This window comes from Phasianus colchicus, chromosome 23 (assembly GCF_987193195.1).
Source record: "Phasianus colchicus chromosome 23, bPhaCol1.hap1.1, whole genome shotgun sequence".
NCBI classification, from domain to species: domain Eukaryota; kingdom Metazoa; phylum Chordata; class Aves; order Galliformes; family Phasianidae; genus Phasianus; species Phasianus colchicus.
The window spans coordinates 7,178,547-7,196,924 of NC_143458.1; the positions used below are offsets into that span (position 1 = coordinate 7,178,547).

General features: G+C 49.2%; 1 long non-coding RNA gene across 1 annotated transcript; it reads left to right on the forward strand.

The window, feature by feature from the left end:
• The first annotated feature begins 7,004 nt into the window (after window positions 1-7,004).
• On the forward strand, window positions 7,005-9,370 carry LOC149915198 (uncharacterized). The gene is made up of 3 exons (XR_016459600.1): window positions 7,005-7,095; window positions 7,396-7,877; window positions 8,983-9,370. It is a non-coding gene; the product is annotated as an uncharacterized LOC149915198 (long non-coding RNA).
• The last annotated feature ends 9,008 nt before the right edge of the window (window positions 9,371-18,378 follow it).

Genomic DNA, 18,378 nt, shown 5'->3' on the forward strand with positions numbered 1-18,378 from the left:
ATGACAAGTTGCTGAGTATCAAAACCAATCCAGTGGATATTTACAGGCCTTGGGTGAACGGGATGGAATTTCAGAGTGGTGAGGCCAGGTACAGAAGCTGTTACTACTATATTTCTTCTAAAAAGTAGCTTGGCTGTTTTGCATTGCTCTATTAATCGTTCCGAACCATCCTTGGCTTCACTGCATGCATCTGTCCAATTGATACCAGCTTTTTTCATCACCTCTAGCGCTAAAAAAAAAATACAATATTTTGACACTGGCAAAAAAAAAAAAAAAGACAACATCAATTTGATTATTTTATTATTTACTTACTTACTGACAGATATTCATAAGCACTCGGCACAGGTTTACTGGGTGTCGAGAAGTTTTCCTCGGTTTTCTTCGTCCTTTTTAAATTTATGTTATTTTCTTCCCCCTCACGCCCCATCTAACTTTCCGTTTTTCCTTTGCTCTCATGAGAAGGGGAAAACGGAGCGCCAGGGCCTGTGGTGCGGATCCGCGTCGATACGCTCGCAGAAGTTTTCGCGGTCTCTGGTGCCCCCACGTGGCCAATCGGTGAAATTGCAGAAGTATATATTTGGCGCCGCAGGCAGCAGGATGCGTTGCTCGCAGGCGCGCGGAAGCGGTCTACGTACGTTCTCTTCGCTCTGTGCAGCAAATCCGCCGATCTTCGTTATACTTATTCCTCCAAGTAGTCGTGCGCATGCTCTAAGAAGCTTACAATAGCATTGTTTCTGTGACGCCCACGCATGTGGGTGAGCGGTCAATTCCTGCTCAGCGATATTTTCCTCTTTTCCAATTCTGAATGCTCGTTGTCAATTTGCTCGGGCGGTTTAACACCTGAGCCCGCCCAAGGAACGTACTACTCTGGCTCGCAGAGGATCCTGCGTTCGTCGCATGCGCAATGAGGAGTCGAGAAAACCGCATGCGTAGGTGTGTACCCGAAAATGCGCAGGCGATATGATAGAATTCGTATACGCATTCATTGTATTTCCAAGAACGTTGCCGCATGCGCAGTGTTGCCGAGAGCCTGCTGTCTGAAAACTTGCGCATGCGGAGTACGGTGCCCGGACCAGCTCATGCGTAGTGCGATGCCGAGAGAGGCGCGTGCGTAGTGCAGTGCCGAGACTCGAGCATGCGCAGTACGCTGCCCGGACTGACGCATGCGTAGTGCCCTTCGGATCTCGCACAGGCGTAGTGCCCTTCGGATCTCGCACAGGCGTAGTGCCCTTCGGATCTCGCACAGGCGTAGTGCAGTACCAAGACTGGCGCATGCGTGGTGCGATACAGACACTGGAGAAATGTGGAGTCTGGCTATACGTTGGTACTGATACCTTTTCAGGGTGGCTGGAGGCATTGCCTTCTAGAAGTAACAAGGCAAGTGAGGTAACTAAAGTTTTGTTACAGGAGGTTTTTCCAAGATTTGTGATCCCATCACTAAATTGGTCTGCTCAGTACTAATATAAAAGTGGTTAGAGGGAGTCTATTATACCAATTTTCTCCCGACAGTATGACATTTTCTCCCAGAAATACCACTTTTCTCCCCAAAAATATGACATTTTCTTCCAGATCTGAGGGTCACTGGTGGGCTCTTAGAGTCACTGGGGTGCTCTGAAAAGCACTGGGGGGTCCTGCAGGTCTCTGAGAGGCCCTAAGGAGCACTGGGGATCCCTGAAAGGCTCTGAGATGCAGCATAGTGCACTGGGGGGCTTTGGGAGGCTCTGAGGGGCCCTGGGCAGCACTCGGGGGGCACTGAGGGAGTCTTGAGGCATAAAGGGGTTAAATCGTAGGAAAAAAATAAATGAATAGAATGTAAGCAAAGATAAGGGAAGTTGCAAATATGTGAGGGTTGTAAGAGTGAATAGAATGTAGGTGGAGATGAGAGAACTTGCAAACATGTGGGTGTTGTAAAAGTACAATAAGGAGCCTGACAGCTAAAGGACTGTAAGCAGGGACGAGATAGCCATAAAGCAAGCAGAAACTGATTAGGGGGAGCCCCCCCTCAGGCAGGTTAAAAGTTGACAGTGAGAAAGACTACGAGCCTTCATCCACTGACTGCCAGGAGAAGCCCCCTACAGGTTATAGTGCAGGCACAAGGAGGAAGGACTGTATGCAGAGGAGTTCTTGGAAATATAATGAATGTGTATACAAATTCCAGGAAATCTGTTGAATGTGTGTGAGCTTGGCCTAAATACGTAATGAGCTTTTGCTTACACACCAACAAGTTAGGAGGAATGATCCCCCTTGCACCCAGCCTGTGAGCAGCTCTGAATAAATCATACCCGCTGTGTATCCTCATTTGGCTTATGAAGTTTGATTCTGCATATCAGTCTGAGGGGCACTGCGGTGCTGCCACCCCCCCACCCCCCATCTCCTTTAAGCCAGACCACTTTCTCCTTGTGGAGCTTTGGGGCTCCCCTCCTTTCCTTCCCACCCTCCTATCACTTCCCCAGCATGTTTTCCTGGCTGTATTCTCTTATTCTCATTGTTTCTCACCCTTTAGGTGCTGCTTTTCATTCCAGAATATCCAACCTTATGAAGGAAATGAGGTTCGTCACAGAGCATCTTTGGCTATGAGCTTTCTATTTCAGTCAGGTGGGTCCCAAAGCAGACCTGTTGGTAGAGGTGTTAGAGAAGAAGATGGAAGCACTGCACATCTCATTAGGGAAGAAGTGAATTAATTACATTGGTTGATTCTCAGGATGGTAATTTGAGCCATGGAAGCAGCAGTGGACTTTAATAGCCTTCAATACTCCCTACACAGAGGTATCCCTGAAGGGCTCTAATGGATGAGGTGCACCCTGCTGTGACCACAGCCCAGTTGCAGGGTGCACAATTAACAAACATACAGTTTGCAGAGTAGCATAGTTAGAACAGTATTTTACAGATTTTATATTTAAAAAGATTACTGCGACAGTAAGTAATCAACAGTCAAAAGCAACAATCAAAAATAAATGAAATGCCCACTCGTGTCCTAGGCTTACAGTAGAAAACACTAAAGGGAGGGATCTCCAGAAAGAGACTGTCACAGAGTTATCTCTAGATCTGAGTCTGTGATGGGGGCACAAACCCAGGTGTGGTAGTGAGGGTCTGGCGCCCGGAAGATATCGCGTTGTACGGGAAGACAGGGTCCCCCTCCCGATAGCCAATAGCGTTCAGTGCCCAGGTTATATAAGGCTGTTTTTCCTGCCAATAAACGCCATTTGCTGTCCGCCACATTGGTGTCAGCGAGCCGATGGACCGAGCGACCTGGGATTGGTCGCCGTGCCGTTCCCGAACCAGGTCGCCACGCCTACGATAGGCAACAAGTGGTGCCGAAACCCGGGATTGTCGCCTGGACGGGTGAACGGCGGCCGGAGCGGCAGGACCAGCCCGGCGGGGAGGACGCTCCCGGACCAACAAGGAGGATGGAAGTCCTTGTGAAGGTCGTATCGCAGTTAGATAAGCAGTGGGGTATCGATTGTAAGCCCAAAGATTTTATTCTCGCTATTGCGAGGCTTTTGCGAATTGGGGTCATTGACCAGCCGGTGGATATTCTCCACCCTGAAGTGTGGGATAAGCGCACTAAAGCGTTAACTGAGGAGACGATGTCCTCGGGCTGTGGGAGAAGCCTAGAGTCGTGGGGGAGAGTCACGCGGGCCCTGCGCAGGGCCATGCGGGAGCTGGAGGGCGGCAGAGAGCCGTTTGTCAGCCACCCCGGGACTGGGAGTCGGGGCGGCCATGCGGACTTTGCACCCCTCTGACGATGACGATTACATGTCCTCTCAATCGAACCCCGACGCCCACGGAGGGACAGAAACGTGCTAAATCCTTCTGGGGTGGGTTAATCGAGGAGGCCAGGGCTGCCGCGGAGAAATCGGAGCCCGAGGAAATTTAGGCTCGACCGCCCCCCTATGCGCCCCAAGATGGCGCCGAGCCAGGAGAGGGAGGGCGGGGGGAGGACGCCCTTGGCGGGAACATCGAGGAGGTGTTAGATAAAGGCGGTGGGAGCGACCGGGAAGGTGAGGGGAGCGTGAGTGAAGGGTGGAAAGCCAATCAGAACGGCCGTCTGAAGAAAAGCCGCTGTGGGGCGAACATCCCGCTGGGCAGAGGGCGGGACGAACCAAGAGGGAGGGAACGGCCTGCCCGCAAGGGAGGCGGGCGGGGCCGGAGCCTAACAAAAAGGTACGGGAAACCGGAAGTGGCCAATCAGTCGGGCTCTGACTCCGGATCAGACACTAGCTGCGACGAGTGGTTCGCAATTGACTTAAACTCAGAGGAGGAGGGAATGAATGCGAACAGAGTTAAGAGCCGAAATATTCCCATCCAAATTAAAGAGAAACCGCGAGGGGGAGAAATCCCTCTTACAGACTGGAGAAAAATAGATTGCATGCGCTGACTGGGCCCCATCGGCCACACTAGCGTTCCCGGTCCGGGTGATGGATGGGGGACAGAGGGTCCACTTGCCAATAAACCCTAGGGATATACAAGCAATTGTTAAGGCAATTGCAGATAAAGGGCTTAACTCAGCTATGGTCTCCACCCTTATAGATGGTGTTTTTGGGGGAGATGATATGCTCCCATTTGACATAAAACAAACCTGTAGACTAATTTTTGATGGAGCAGGGATGATTGTTTTTAAACAAGAATGGGAAGATAACTGTGCAAGACAACTAGCTCAAGTAACTGGGGCGGATCACCCACTACATGGTTCCAGCCTGTAGCGGCTGATGGGTACAGACCCAACAATGATTACCCCCCAAGCACAGGCCCTGGGCCTCCAGGCCCATGAAGTTATGACAACTACTTGTGTGGCCAGGGATGCTATTTGCACAGCCTCTAAAGTTATTGTTAAGCCATTGCCATGGTCCACCAAAAGACAAAATGGAAGTGAGAGCTTTACACAATTTGTAAATTGCCTCCAGGCAGCAGTCGACTCCTCGACCCTGCCTGCGGAAGCGAAAGGCCCGGTTGCCACCAAGGCGGCCCACAAGAGTGCGCCGGCCACAGGCGGCATGACCAGCCCGGCACGGTGGTGCTGCACAAGATCTGCCGCTACTGGAAATCCATGGAGCTGCTGATCCGCAAGCTGCCCTTCCAGCGCCTGGTGTGCGAGATCACACAGGACTTCAAGACCGACCTGCACTTCCAGAGCCCAGCCGTAGGTGAGCGAGGCCTACCTGGTGGGGCTCTTCAAGGCACCATCATGCCCGAGGACATCCAGCTCACCTGGTGCATCCATGGGGAGTGCACCTGAGGCCACAGCCCATCCGCTTTTTTCTTCCGATTAACATCATGTTGGTAGAGCACCAACAACTGTTATAAGAATGTTCTTGTTCAGAGCACCTTATGTTTTCTATTCGAGTTTTCTATTGAAGATTGTTCTATTCGAGTTTTCTATTGAAGATTGTTCTATATTGTTATATTTTACCTAATTTAATTGTGCATAGGGAGGGGGGAAATGTGGTAGTGAGGGTCTGGCGCCCGGAAGATATCGCGTTGTACGGGAAGACAGGGTCCCCCTCCCGATAGCCAATAGCGTTCAGTGCCCAGGTTATATAAGGCTGTTTTTCCTGCCAATAAACGCCATTTGCTGTCCACCACATTGGTGTCAGCGAGCCGATGGACCGAGCGACCTGGGATTGGTCGCCATGCCGTTCCCGAACCAGGTCGCCACGCCTACGATAAGCAACACCAGGAAATAAAAAAGAGAGGGAAAAAAACTACCCTACATATTAACAGCATAGCCAGCCCTGGCCCTGTGACTAATGAAACAAGGCACGTGACAGGCCATGTACTCTGGGGAAGAGGGAGAGAGTAGAGAAGTAGCAGATAGGTCTAACAAAAAAAAAAACCAACAAAAAAACAAAAAAAAAAACACCAAAGGAGCAATAATTTACTAAATCCAACCAAGTCAAATAAAATGAGAGAGAAACAGAGCATAAAATACAGGTTCTTACACAGGAAAAGCACATGCCTTTTTCTCTGCTTCGGTCCAGCCGGGAGCTTTGCCTTCCTTCCTTTGCATTCCAGGTCTTCCAGGAACGCTACTCACCCCCTCCTACCTGAGAACCCAAAATGTCCATAAAGGTAGTCCACAGAGCCAGAACGTGAACTCTTTAACTCACTTTATGTGATGTTCTCATGTGGAATACTAAGAACAAAAATCACAAAACCACAGCAGAGATTCTTCCCTAGTGGCAGCCAGCCCTTAAATGGGGTCTAGGAGAGGTGCAGCCAGGCTCCACCCTTCCATTCACACAGCTGAATTGCCTTCACCTGTGCTCCCACAGCTGACTCAGTCCTTGCCTCAGGTGATCAATCAATGGTTTAGTCCGTAATTCAACAGCTCCCATACACAGGGCCACGAAATGACAGATGTGTGCCACTGGGAGCAGTGGGTGTGCAAAAAAAAAAACAGCACTTGCTGCATTCCCAACAGTGATTTCAGCCCTTTGCAGTCTGGGCTGCTCACACAGATCTCAGCATCTGCTGTGTCCACATTGAGATCTGTGCTCCCCTATCTGTTCAAAGCGTCACCAATTGGCACTGAGGACAGATGGGATCAAAGTATGTGGATTATCACAGGTCATCCATCCATAAACCTCCCTTAGCAGACATTCATTTTACTCATTTTCTTTGTTCTATGGCTGTACAGATACTGTGATAGAGCACCTGGGGACAGGTGCAGTCCTGTGAGCACAGCTGGGGGCAGTTCAGCTGTTGGGTGGGGCTGAGCCAGGCTCCACCCCTCCCTGACCCCATTTAAGGGCTGGGAAGTGCAGGGGCAGCATCTGAGTCTGGGAAGTGCTTCCTTTAGGGCGTGGGGGTGAGCCCTACTTGATGGGGTGGATAGCATCTTCTTTATTGCCAGGCTGTAATCTCTTCCTTTTTGGGGGGATACTGACTGTATTTGAGGACTGGCAGTCATTGGTACCTGGAAATTTCTTCCTTTAGAGTGTGGGTGAGTACTGATCCTTGGAATAGGGTAAGTGGTTCTTTTTTTTTTATTTCAGGGCTGTGATCTCCCCTTTTGGGGGCCCCTAACCACATTTAAGGGCTGATAGCTGTAAGGGCAGTGTCTGAACCTGGAGACTGCTTCCTTTGGGGCATGGGGTGAGTAATTCCTGCTTTATTTCAGAGCTGTGAGCTCTATCTTTCTGGGGGGATCTCCAGCTGGATTAGAGCAGCTGTATCTACTGTATGTGTTGTTTCCTCTTCAATGGTTCTTACTTCATAATCTCCAATCTGGGACTCCAAATGTGGTTTGTCTGCTTCCACCACATCCCACTTCATGGTTGTAATTCACAGTGCCATGTGTTAATTGCACCCATGCGGAGTTTTTTTAAGGGCATTCTGTGCATCGTTATTGCATATTAAATTATGTTCTCTGTCTTTTCTGACTTCATTTTGCAGCTCAATGGGCTTCTCTAATCAGTGGTGTGAGATCTGTGTAGCAGGTAATGGAACATCATGTGCCCTGTGTTGGTGCATTGCTTGTATGCAGGTAGGTTTGCAATGCGGTCCAATTCCCCCACAGTGAACATCCACAGCTGGATTAGGTTGCTCAGAGCCTGACCCAGCCTCATCTTGAAAGGGACAGCACATCCACCACGTCTCTGGCAACCTGTTCCACTGCCTCACCCCCCTCACTGTGGAAGACATTTTTCTTATATCTAACCTCAATGTTCCCTTGTTCTTTCCTTTATGTATTGAAAGGCTGTTATCAGGTTACCTCGGAGCCTTCACTTCTTCAAGCTGAACAGCTCTAGCTTTCTCTTCTTGTAGGAGAGGTGTTCCGTCCCTCAGTTAATGTTTGTGGCTGTACTCTAGGTGTGCTCCCACAGTTCCGTGTCTCTCCTACACTGAGGACTCCACATCCGGACGGAGCACTCCAGGTAAGGCCTCACCAGTGCAGAGCAGAGGGGTGGGGATCGCCTCCCTTCACCTGCTGACTGTGCATCTTTGGATGCAGCCCAGGATATGGTTGGCTTTCTGGGCTGGAAGGGCACATTGCTGGCTCATGTCCAGCTCCCACCCACCAGTACCCTAGGCCTTATGGGGCAGGACTACGCTCAGTCCTTTCATCCCCCAGCATGTTTTGGTGGTGGGTGTTCCCTCATCCCAGTTGCTGACCCTGCACTTGGGTTTGTGCCCACTACTCAGCCTGTTGAGGTCCCTCTGGATGGCATCTCATTCCTCTGGCGTGTCACTGTACCCCACAGCTTGGCACAGCTCGGATGCACTTGACCCCACTGTTTATGTCACTGATGAAGGGGCAATCCCAGATGTTTATACCAAACTGGGTGTAGGACCCCTTGAGAGCAGCCCTGCGGAGAAGGATGTCGGGATCCTGGTAGATGAGAAGCTGGATGTGAGCCAGCAGTGTGTGCTTGCAGTCCGGAAGGCCAACTATATCCTGGACTGCTTTAAAAGAGGAGTGGCCAACAGAGAGAAGGGAGGTGATCGTCCCCCTCTACTCAGCTCTTGCGAGGCCCCATCTGGAGTACTGTGCCCAGGCCTGGGGCCCCCAGAACAGGAAGGACGTGGAGCTTTTGGAGCAGATCCAGAGGAGGGCACTTAGATGATCAGAGGGCTGGAGCACCTCGCCTATGCAGAAAGGTTGAGGGAACTGGGATTGTTTCTGTTGGAGAAGAGAAGGTTCTGGAGAGACCTCATCACCTTCCAATCGAGCCTTCCAATACTTGAAGGGAGCGCATAAGCAGGAGGGGGAATGGCTGTTTACGAGGGTGGATAGTGATGGGACAAGGGGAAATGGTCTTAAACTGAGATGGGGTGGTTTAGGTTGGTTATTAGGAGGAAGCTTTTCATGCAGAGGGTGGTGATGCACCGGAACACGTGCTTTAGGGTGACTTCCAGGAGGATGTGCTTTATGATTGTTCCCAGCACAGAGGTGAGACTGACATGTTGGTAGTTCCCAGGGTCATCCTTTCTGCACACCCTTGATAGCAGGTGTGCTGTTGCCTTTTTTCTACTCACTAGGGACTTTACCTGACTGCCATGACTTATCAAATACTGTGGGAACGTAAGGAAAAACTGTTCAGAGCAGCAGTTCTGGAGTCGGGGGGCTGCACAGAGCAGCAGCTGCGGAGCAAGATAAGCAGCATGAGAACCAAGGACACTTTCAGAAGAAGAAAGAACATCTCACAGCTCTGATTGGCTAAGCACCTGTGTGAATGGTTAAGGAGTGTTTTGCAGAATGCTCTTTTAACATGTATAAATAAAGTAGTGCTTAACAATAAAGCAGACAAATGCCACTTCAAGGGTATTAGAGGAATTTCCAATCATGAGCTTTGCTTTTGCAATATGTATGAGCTAATTATTTCATGTATAAATAGCCACGATATAATTAATAAAGTTGAGACCTGTTGATCATGATAGCATGAGACTTGTCTCCCGTGGTCCTTTCTCCGACAAAATACCATCGAGAGCGGCTCAGTGACTGCAGCGGTGAATTTCTTCAGAACTCTGAGACCCATCTCGTCAGGATGCAGAGACTCCTGGATGTTTGCGTCCTCAGGTGGTCCAGAATCTGATCTTCCATCACAGTGTGGAATGGGGAGGTTGTTGGTGGGGCTGGCACTGCTTCCTCAATCCCCACCTACCAAACTGAAGGTGAGGGCTGTGTATAATGAGCAGTTATCAGAGAAGATGGAAGCAAAAATATTGTTGGGTACCTGAGCCTTCTCCTTGTCTGTTGTTCCCAGCTGCACTGCTGCCGGTAAGTAGCATAATGCAGAGAGTACAGCCACGTTGCTCTGAGAAAGGAGCACTATAGCGCACGTTTGTGAAAGAGGCACTACCCTACATATGGGGAGGAGTGCCTTCATTACTGTATCGTGTCCAACAGGTGGCAGCAGAGAGCTGCGGTTCTCCCAAGCGCTCTAACGACTGCACGGAGAGATGCGTGGCTCTTCTTTACAACAGCAAGGAACTGAAATCTGCATTTCCTGGAATGCCCCGGAACCTCACTTTATTGGCCGGTAACTGTCTGCCCAGCAGGTAAGGGCAATGCACACCCACCAGTGATTACCCATTCCATAGCATGGCACGACACGGTGCTCCCAAGAATCTTAATTACACTTTATGGTGCCCAGAAAGCTGCCTGTCCTTTTTCTTTCTGTGTTCTTGTTTCTGGCCTTTCACTGTAGTGTTTTCCTTCCCTTTGCTCTTGGTGTTCCCTACTGCATTCTCTCGCCCTCCTGTTTTTGTGTTTCATGCCACATTCTCTTGGCCATTGCCCTTGGCTTTCTTTGGCGCATTCACTTCTGCATTCAGTTTTGGCATTTCCTGCTGTGTTCTCTTGCCCTCCTGTTTTGGCATTTCCTTCCACATTCTCTTGGCCCTTGCCCTTGTCTGGGCATTCCCTCGCCCTTCTGTTTTTGTGTTCCATGCCACATTCTCTTGGCCATTGCCCTTGGCTTTCTTTGGCGCATTCACTTCTGCATTCAGTTTTGGCATTTCCTGCTGTGTTCTCTTGCCCTCCTGTTTTGGCATTTCCTTCCACATTCTCTTGGCCCTTGCCCTTGTCTGGGCATTCCCTTGCCCTTCTGTTTTTGTGTTCCATGCCACATTCTCTTGGCCATTGCCCTTGGCTTTCTTTTGCCACGTTCTCTTCAGCATTTGGTTTTGGCGTTCCCTGCAGCATTCTCTTGTCCTCCAGTTTTGGCATTTCCTGCCATGTTCTCTTGTTCCTTGCCTGGGCATTCCCTGCGGCGTTCTCTTTGGCCTCCTGTTTTGGTGTTCCCAGCTGCATTCTGCATCAGCCTTCTTTGCCGCATTCTCTTTGGCCTCCTATTCTGGCAATTCCTGCCATGTTCTCTTAGCCCTTGCCTGGGCATTCCGTGCCACGTTCCCTTGGCCTTCTGTTTTGGCATTTCTCGATGTGTTCTCTTGGCCTCTGCCCTTGGCATTTCCTGTTGCGCTTTCCTTGCCCTCACCTTGGCTTTCCGTTGTGTGTTCTCTTTGCTTTTCCCCTTATCATAGCCGTGGCTGTTTGCTTTGCATTTACCTTGGTTTTCCGTGGGAGTTTTGCTTCCCTTTGTCTGCCCTGGGTGTTCTGCTTGCCTTTGCCTTTGGCACTCTGGGATTGGATCTTCCTCTGGGAGGAAGCATTAATGTTAACCTTGACCTGAACCCTTAGTTTAATGGGAGTTCTAATGATAATTACATTAACCTGCCGTGTATCTGTAAACTGAACCCTTAACCCAATATTAAAAATGTCTCATACCCCAAATGCCGCCATAAAAATAATGCCCCATGTTTTCTGTCAAAGTAACGTTAATTATAATTATAGTGCAGCATACCGTTGTTAAACAAACTGTAACTTCAAACCTATAAATAGCATTAATTATATCCCTAACGCTCCCTTGCATCATCATCAGAGCAATGTGCGCAGCCCTATATATGCGGGGCAGTACCTTCATTACTGTGTCGTGTCCAACAGGCGACAGCAGAGAGCTACGACGTAAGTGCTGTAACGACCGCACAGAGAAATTTGTGGGTCTTCATGGGAACAGCAAGGAACTGGAATCTGTATTTCCTGGAATGCCCTGGAATCTCACTTTGCTGACCGGTAATCCTCCAACAGGTGAGGGCAATGCACACCCACCAATGTTTACCTTGTGTCTCACTAAGTATTGGGTAGGGTTCCCAGAGCTCATTTCTGTGCTTCGGAGCACTACAGCGCACGTCTGTGAAAGAGGCACTACCCTATGTATGTGGGGCTGTGTTCTCTTGCCCTTCTGTTTTGGTGTTCCCTGCGGCATTCTCTTGGCCATTGCCCTTGGCTTTCTTTGGCGCATTCACTTCTGCATTCAGTTTTGGCATTTCCTGCTGTGTTCTCTTGCCCTCCTGTTTTGGCATTTCCTTCCACATTCTCTTGGCCCTTGCCCTTGTCTGGGCATTCCCTCGCCCTTCTGTTTTTGTGTTCCATGCCACATTCTCTTGGCCATTGCCCTTGGCTTTCTTTGGCGCATTCACTTCTGCATTCAGTTTTGGCATTTCCTGCTGTGTTCTCTTGCCCTCCTGTTTTGGCATTTCCTTCCACATTCTCTTGGCCCTTGCCCTTGTCTGGGCATTCCCTCGCCCTTCTGTTTTTGTGTTCCATGCCACATTCTCTTGGCCATTGCCCTTGGCTTTCTTTGGCGCATTCACTTCTGCATTCAGTTTTGGCATTTCCTGCTGTGTTCTCTTGCCCTCCTGTTTTGGCATTTCCTTCCACATTCTCTTGGCCCTTGCCCTTGTCTGGGCATTCCCTTGCCCTTCTGTTTTTGTGTTCCATGCCACATTCTCTTGGCCATTGCCCTTGGCTTTCTTTTGCCACGTTCTCTTCAGCATTTGGTTTTGGCGTTCCCTGCAGCATTCTCTTGTCCTCCAGTTTTGGCATTTCCTGCCATGTTCTCTTGTTCCTTGCCTGGGCATTCCCTGCGGCGTTCTCTTTGGCCTCCTGTTTTGGTGTTCCCAGCTGCATTCTGCATCAGCCTTCTTTGCCGCATTCTCTTTGGCCTCCTATTCTGGCAATTCCTGCCATGTTCTCTTAGCCCTTGCCTGGGCATTCCGTGCCACGTTCCCTTGGCCTTCTGTTTTGGCATTTCTCGATGTGTTCTCTTGGCCTCTGCCCTTGGCATTTCCTGTTGCGCTTTCCTTGCCCTCACCTTGGCTTTCCGTTGTGTGTTCTCTTTGCTTTTCCCCTTATCATAGCCGTGGCTGTTTGCTTTGCATTTACCTTGGTTTTCCGTGGGAGTTTTGCTTCCCTTTGTCTGCCCTGGGTGTTCTGCTTGCCTTTGCCTTTGGCACTCTGGGATTGGATCTTCCTCTGGGAGGAAGCATTAATGTTAACCTTGACCTGAACCCTTAGTTTAATGGGAGTTCTAATGATAATTACATTAACCTGCCGTGTATCTGTAAACTGAACCCTTAACCCAATATTAAAAATGTCTCATACCCCAAATGCCGCCATAAAAATAATGCCCCATGTTTTCTGTCAAAGTAACGTTAATTATAATTATAGTGCAGCATACCGTTGTTAAACAAACTGTAACTTCAAACCTATAAATAGCATTAATTATATCCCTAACGCTCCCTTGCATCATCATCAGAGCAATGTGCGCAGCCCTATATATGCGGGGCAGTACCTTCATTACTGTGTCGTGTCCAACAGGCGACAGCAGAGAGCTACGACGTAAGTGCTGTAACGACCGCACAGAGAAATTTGTGGGTCTTCATGGGAACAGCAAGGAACTGGAATCTGTATTTCCTGGAATGCCCTGGAATCTCACTTTGCTGACCGGTAATCCTCCAACAGGTGAGGGCAATGCACACCCACCAATGTTTACCTTGTGTCTCACTAAGTATTGGGTAGGGTTCCCAGAGCTCATTTCTGTGCTTCGGAGCACTACAGCGCACGTCTGTGAAAGAGGCACTACCCTATGTATGTGGGGCTGTGTTCTCTTGCCCTTCTGTTTTGGTGTTCCCTGCGGCATTCTCTTGGCCATTGCCCTTGGCTTTCTTTGGCGCATTCACTTCTGCATTCAGTTTTGGCATTTCCTGCTGTGTTCTCTTGCCCTCCTGTTTTGGCATTTCCTTCCACATTCTCTTGGCCCTTGCCCTTGTCTGGGCATTCCCTTGCCCTTCTGTTTTTGTGTTCCATGCCACATTCTCTTGGCCATTGCCCTTGGCTTTCTTTGGCGCATTCACTTCTGCATTCAGTTTTGGCATTTCCTGCTGTGTTCTCTTGCCCTCCTGTTTTGGCATTTCCTTCCACATTCTCTTGGCCCTTGCCCTTGTCTGGGCATTCCCTTGCCCTTCTGTTTTTGTGTTCCATGCCACATTCTCTTGGCCATTGCCCTTGGCTTTCTTTTGCCACGTTCTCTTCAGCATTTGGTTTTGGCGTTCCCTGCAGCATTCTCTTGTCCTCCAGTTTTGGCATTTCCTGCCATGTTCTCTTGTTCCTTGCCTGGGCATTCCCTGCGGCGTTCTCTTTGGCCTCCTGTTTTGGTGTTCCCAGCTGCATTCTGCATCAGCCTTCTTTGCCGCATTCTCTTTGGCCTCCTATTCTGGCAATTCCTGCCATGTTCTCTTAGCCCTTGCCTGGGCATTCCGTGCCACGTTCCCTTGGCCTTCTGTTTTGGCATTTCTCGATGTGTTCTCTTGGCCTCTGCCCTTGGCATTTCCTGTTGCGCTTTCCTTGCCCTCACCTTGGCTTTCCGTTGTGTGTTCTCTTTGCTTTTCCCCTTATCATAGCCGTGGCTGTTTGCTTTGCATTTACCTTGGTTTTCCGTGGGAGTTTTGCTTCCCTTTGTCTGCCCTGGGTGTTCTGCTTGCCTTTGCCTTTGGCACTCTGGGATTGGATCTTCCTCTGGGAGGAAGCATTAATGTTAACCTTGACCTGAACCCTTAGTTTAATGGGAGTTCTAATGATAATTACATTAACCTGCCGTGTATCTGTAAACTGAACCCTTAACCCAATATTAAAAATGTCTCATACCCCAAATGCCGCCATAAAAATAATGCCCCATGTTTTCTGTCAAAGTAACGTTAATTATAATTATAGTGCAGCATACCGTTGTTAAACAAACTGTAACTTCAAACCTATAAATAGCATTAATTATATCCCTAACGCTCCCTTGCATCATCATCAGAGCAATGTGCGCAGCCCTATATATGCGGGGCAGTACCTTCATTACTGTGTCGTGTCCAACAGGCGACAGCAGAGAGCTACGACGTAAGTGCTGTAACGACCGCACAGAGAAATTTGTGGGTCTTCATGGGAACAGCAAGGAACTGGAATCTGTATTTCCTGGAATGCCCTGGAATCTCACTTTGCTGACCGGTAATCCTCCAACAGGTGAGGGCAATGCACACCCACCAATGTTTACCTTGTGTCTCACTAAGTATTGGGTAGGGTTCCCAGAGCTCATTTCTGTGCTTCGGAGCACTACAGCGCACGTCTGTGAAAGAGGCACTACCCTATGTATGTGGGGCTGTGTTCTCTTGCCCTTCTGTTTTGGTGTTCCCTGCGGCATTCTCTTGGCCATTGCCCTTGGCCTTCTTTGCTGTATTCTTCTTGGCCTTTGGTTTTGGCCGTCTGTGCCACATTCTGTTGGCATTTGTCCTTGGCCTTTTTTGACATGTTCCCTTTGCCTCCTGTTCTGGCATTCCCTGTGATGTTCTCTTTTGGCCTTTGGTTTTGGTCTTCTCTTCCGTGTTCTCTTTGGCCATTACTGTTGGCCTTCTTCGCCACATTTTGTTTGGTCTCCTGTTCTGGTGTTCCCTGTGATGCTTGTTTTGGCGTTCCTGTCCGCGTTCTCTTTGGCCATTGCTCTTGGCGTTCTTTGCCACGTTCTCTTTGGCCATGTTTTTGCATTCCCTACAGCATTCTCTTTGGCCTTCTGTTCTGGCGTTTCCTGCGATACTCTCTTTGGCCTTTGGTTTTGGCATTCTCTTCCATGTTCTCTTCAGCCATTGCTCCTGGCCTTCTTTGCCACGTTCCCTTTGGCCTCTTGTTTTGGCATCCCTTATGGCATTCTTTTTGGCCTTTGGTTTTGGCCTTCTGTGTTGCATTCCCTTTGGCCGTTGCGCTTGACCTTCTGCATTGGCCTTCCACGCAGCTTTCTCATGGACCTTGCCTTCCATTTTGGCCTTCTCTGCATTGTTCTCTTTGGTCTCTGTTTTGGCGTTCTCTGCAGCCTTCTCTTTGGGCCTGGCCTCTGATGAGGCCTTCTCTTTGGTGTTCTCCATGCCTTTGCCATCCCTTTGCCTTTGATATTGCCTTCCATTGCGTGTTGTCTATGCCTTTGCCCCCTGTTTTGGTGCTCCCTCAGGTGTTCTCCTTGCCTTTTGCTCTCGCCTTGGCCTTGGCCTTCCCTAACACTCACTCTGAGCATAATCCTAATACACCTAACCCTGATACCTTCACCCTGACCCTAACAAGCTCTCGACCCCAAACGTAGTGGTAATTGTAGCCAGGCTGTATAGATAAATGTACTAACTATCCAAATTAACCCTGAACCTACCCTTCAATTGGGCACTAAACCCATCTGTAACCTTCTGTGTAATACTAACCCTAACCCTTCAGCTTCGCTGTTAAATACTCCTAACCTTAATCTTACTGCATTTCTTGGGGTGGCATTTGGCTTCCATGTTTTGGGGGGCTGGGCTTACGGTGAGTGCCATTTGTGTCTTGGCATTCCTCTTTCTACAGCGTGTCTCTCTGTATTACAGGTGAAGATGTCTTCAACACTTCCAGGGTCTTCCCCCCTGGGATACGATCGGCTTTCCAGGCTTCCCACGCTCCCCATCAGCTCGGTTCAGTCGAGCTGTTCTCCACATCCCCTGGTCTGTTCACTTTCCATAGTCTTCCTTCCACTTTGTCACGAGCCCCTACCACCGCCCAAAGTAGTTGCAGGCAATGTGTGAGATGCGACACTCAGTCTCATAGTTCGTCCCATTGGCCACAGCCCAATGTTGTGTTCCTTCCCAGCCACTTTGAGACTTGTGGCCACTTAGAGAATTGCACTGATTTCAGTGTATGAATTCAATTGATCTCAACCAAATTGGCTTTAGCTATGCCTTGCTTACGGGGTTGGGTTAGCTTTGCTTAGTTTGTTTGTACCGCAGGGCTAACCCAACCCCATAACCAACAGCCAAAGGCTGTCGAAGGCAATTTGCGTTCTTTCCCGGCCAGTCTGAGACTTGTGCCCCTTTGCGGCCATTTAGAGATTTGTGCCGATTTCTTTGTGTGCATTCAATCTCAATTGGCTTTAGCTTTGCAGTCATTTTGCATTGACCCAATTGGCTTTAGCTTTGCCTTGCTTACGGGGTTGGGTTAGCTTTGCTTTGTTAGTTTCTACCGCAGGGCTAACCCAACCCCGTAACCAACAGCCAAAGGCCGTCGGAGGCAATTTGCGTTCTTTCCCGGCCAGTCTGAGACTTGTGCCCCTTTGCGGCCATTTAGAGATTTGTGCCGATTTCTTTGTGTGCATTCAATCTCAATTGGCTTTAGCTTTGCAGTCATTTTGCATCGACCCAATTGGCTTTAGCTTTGCCTTGCTTACGGGGTTGGGTTAGCTTTGCTTTGTTAGTTTCTACCGCAGGGCTAACCCAACCCCGTAACCAACAGCCAAAGGCCGTCGAAGGCAATTTGCGTTCTTTCCCGGCCAGTCTGAGACTTGTGCCCCTTTGCGGCCATTTAGAGATTTGTGCCGATTTCTTTGTGTGCATTCAATCTCAATTGGCGTTAGCTTTGCAGTCATTTTGCATCGACCCAATTGGCTTTAGCTTTGCCTTGCTTACGGGGTTGGGTTAGCTTTGCTTAGTTTGTTTGTACCGCAGGGCTAACCCAACCCCGTAACCAACAGCCAAAGGCCGTCGAAGGCAATTTGCGTTCTTTCCCGGCCAGTCTGAGACTTGTGCCCCTTTGCGGCCATTTAGAGATTTGTGCCGATTTCTTTGTGTGCATTCAATCTCAATTGGCTTTAGCTTTGTAGTCATTTTGCATCGACCCAATTGGCTTTAGCTTTGCCTTGCTTACGGGGTTGGGTTAGCTTTGCTTTGTTAGTTTCTACCGCAGGGCTAACCCAACCCCGTAACCAACAGCCAAAGGCCGTCGGAGGCAATTTGCGTTCTTTCCCGGCCAGTCTGAGACTCGTGCCCCATTGTGGCCATTTTGAGAGTTGCGCTGATTTCAGCATGTCCAGTCGATTAATCTCAATCAAGATGGCTTTAGCTTTGCAGTCATTTTGCATCAACCCAATTGGCTTTAGCTTTGCCTTGCTTACGGGGTTGGGTTAGCTTTGCTTTGTTTGTTTCTACCGCAGGGCTAACCCAACCCCGTAACCAACAGCCAAAGGCTGTCGGAGGCAATTTGCGTTCTTTCCCGGCCAGTCTGAGACTTGTGCCCCTTTGCGGCCATTTAGAGATTTGTGCCGATTTCTTTGTGTGCATTCAATCTCAATTGGCTTTAGCTTTGCAGTCATTTTGCATCAACCCAATTGGCTTTAGCTTTGCCTTGCTTACGGGGTTGGGTTAGCTTTGCTTAGTTTGTTTCTACCGCAGGGCTAACCCAACCCTGTAAGCAACACCCATGTGCTGTTGGAGGCCATTTGCCTTCCTTTCCGGCCACTCTGAGACTTGCATTTCCTTTTGGATGGGCTGAGATATGAGCTGCTTTTGAGGTGGATTGCAATATATAACGTTTTTGAAAATGTAATGTCATTAATGGGGTATGGAGGCTCTGTGACCTTTCTGACATATGTAAACCATGTGTGTTAAACTGAATGGAGTAAGTGTATATTGCACCTGTAAACTGAATATGTGGCACAATGCAATCTGTGTAATGCTATGCCTGTAAACTGTATTGTGCCTCATATGGATGCT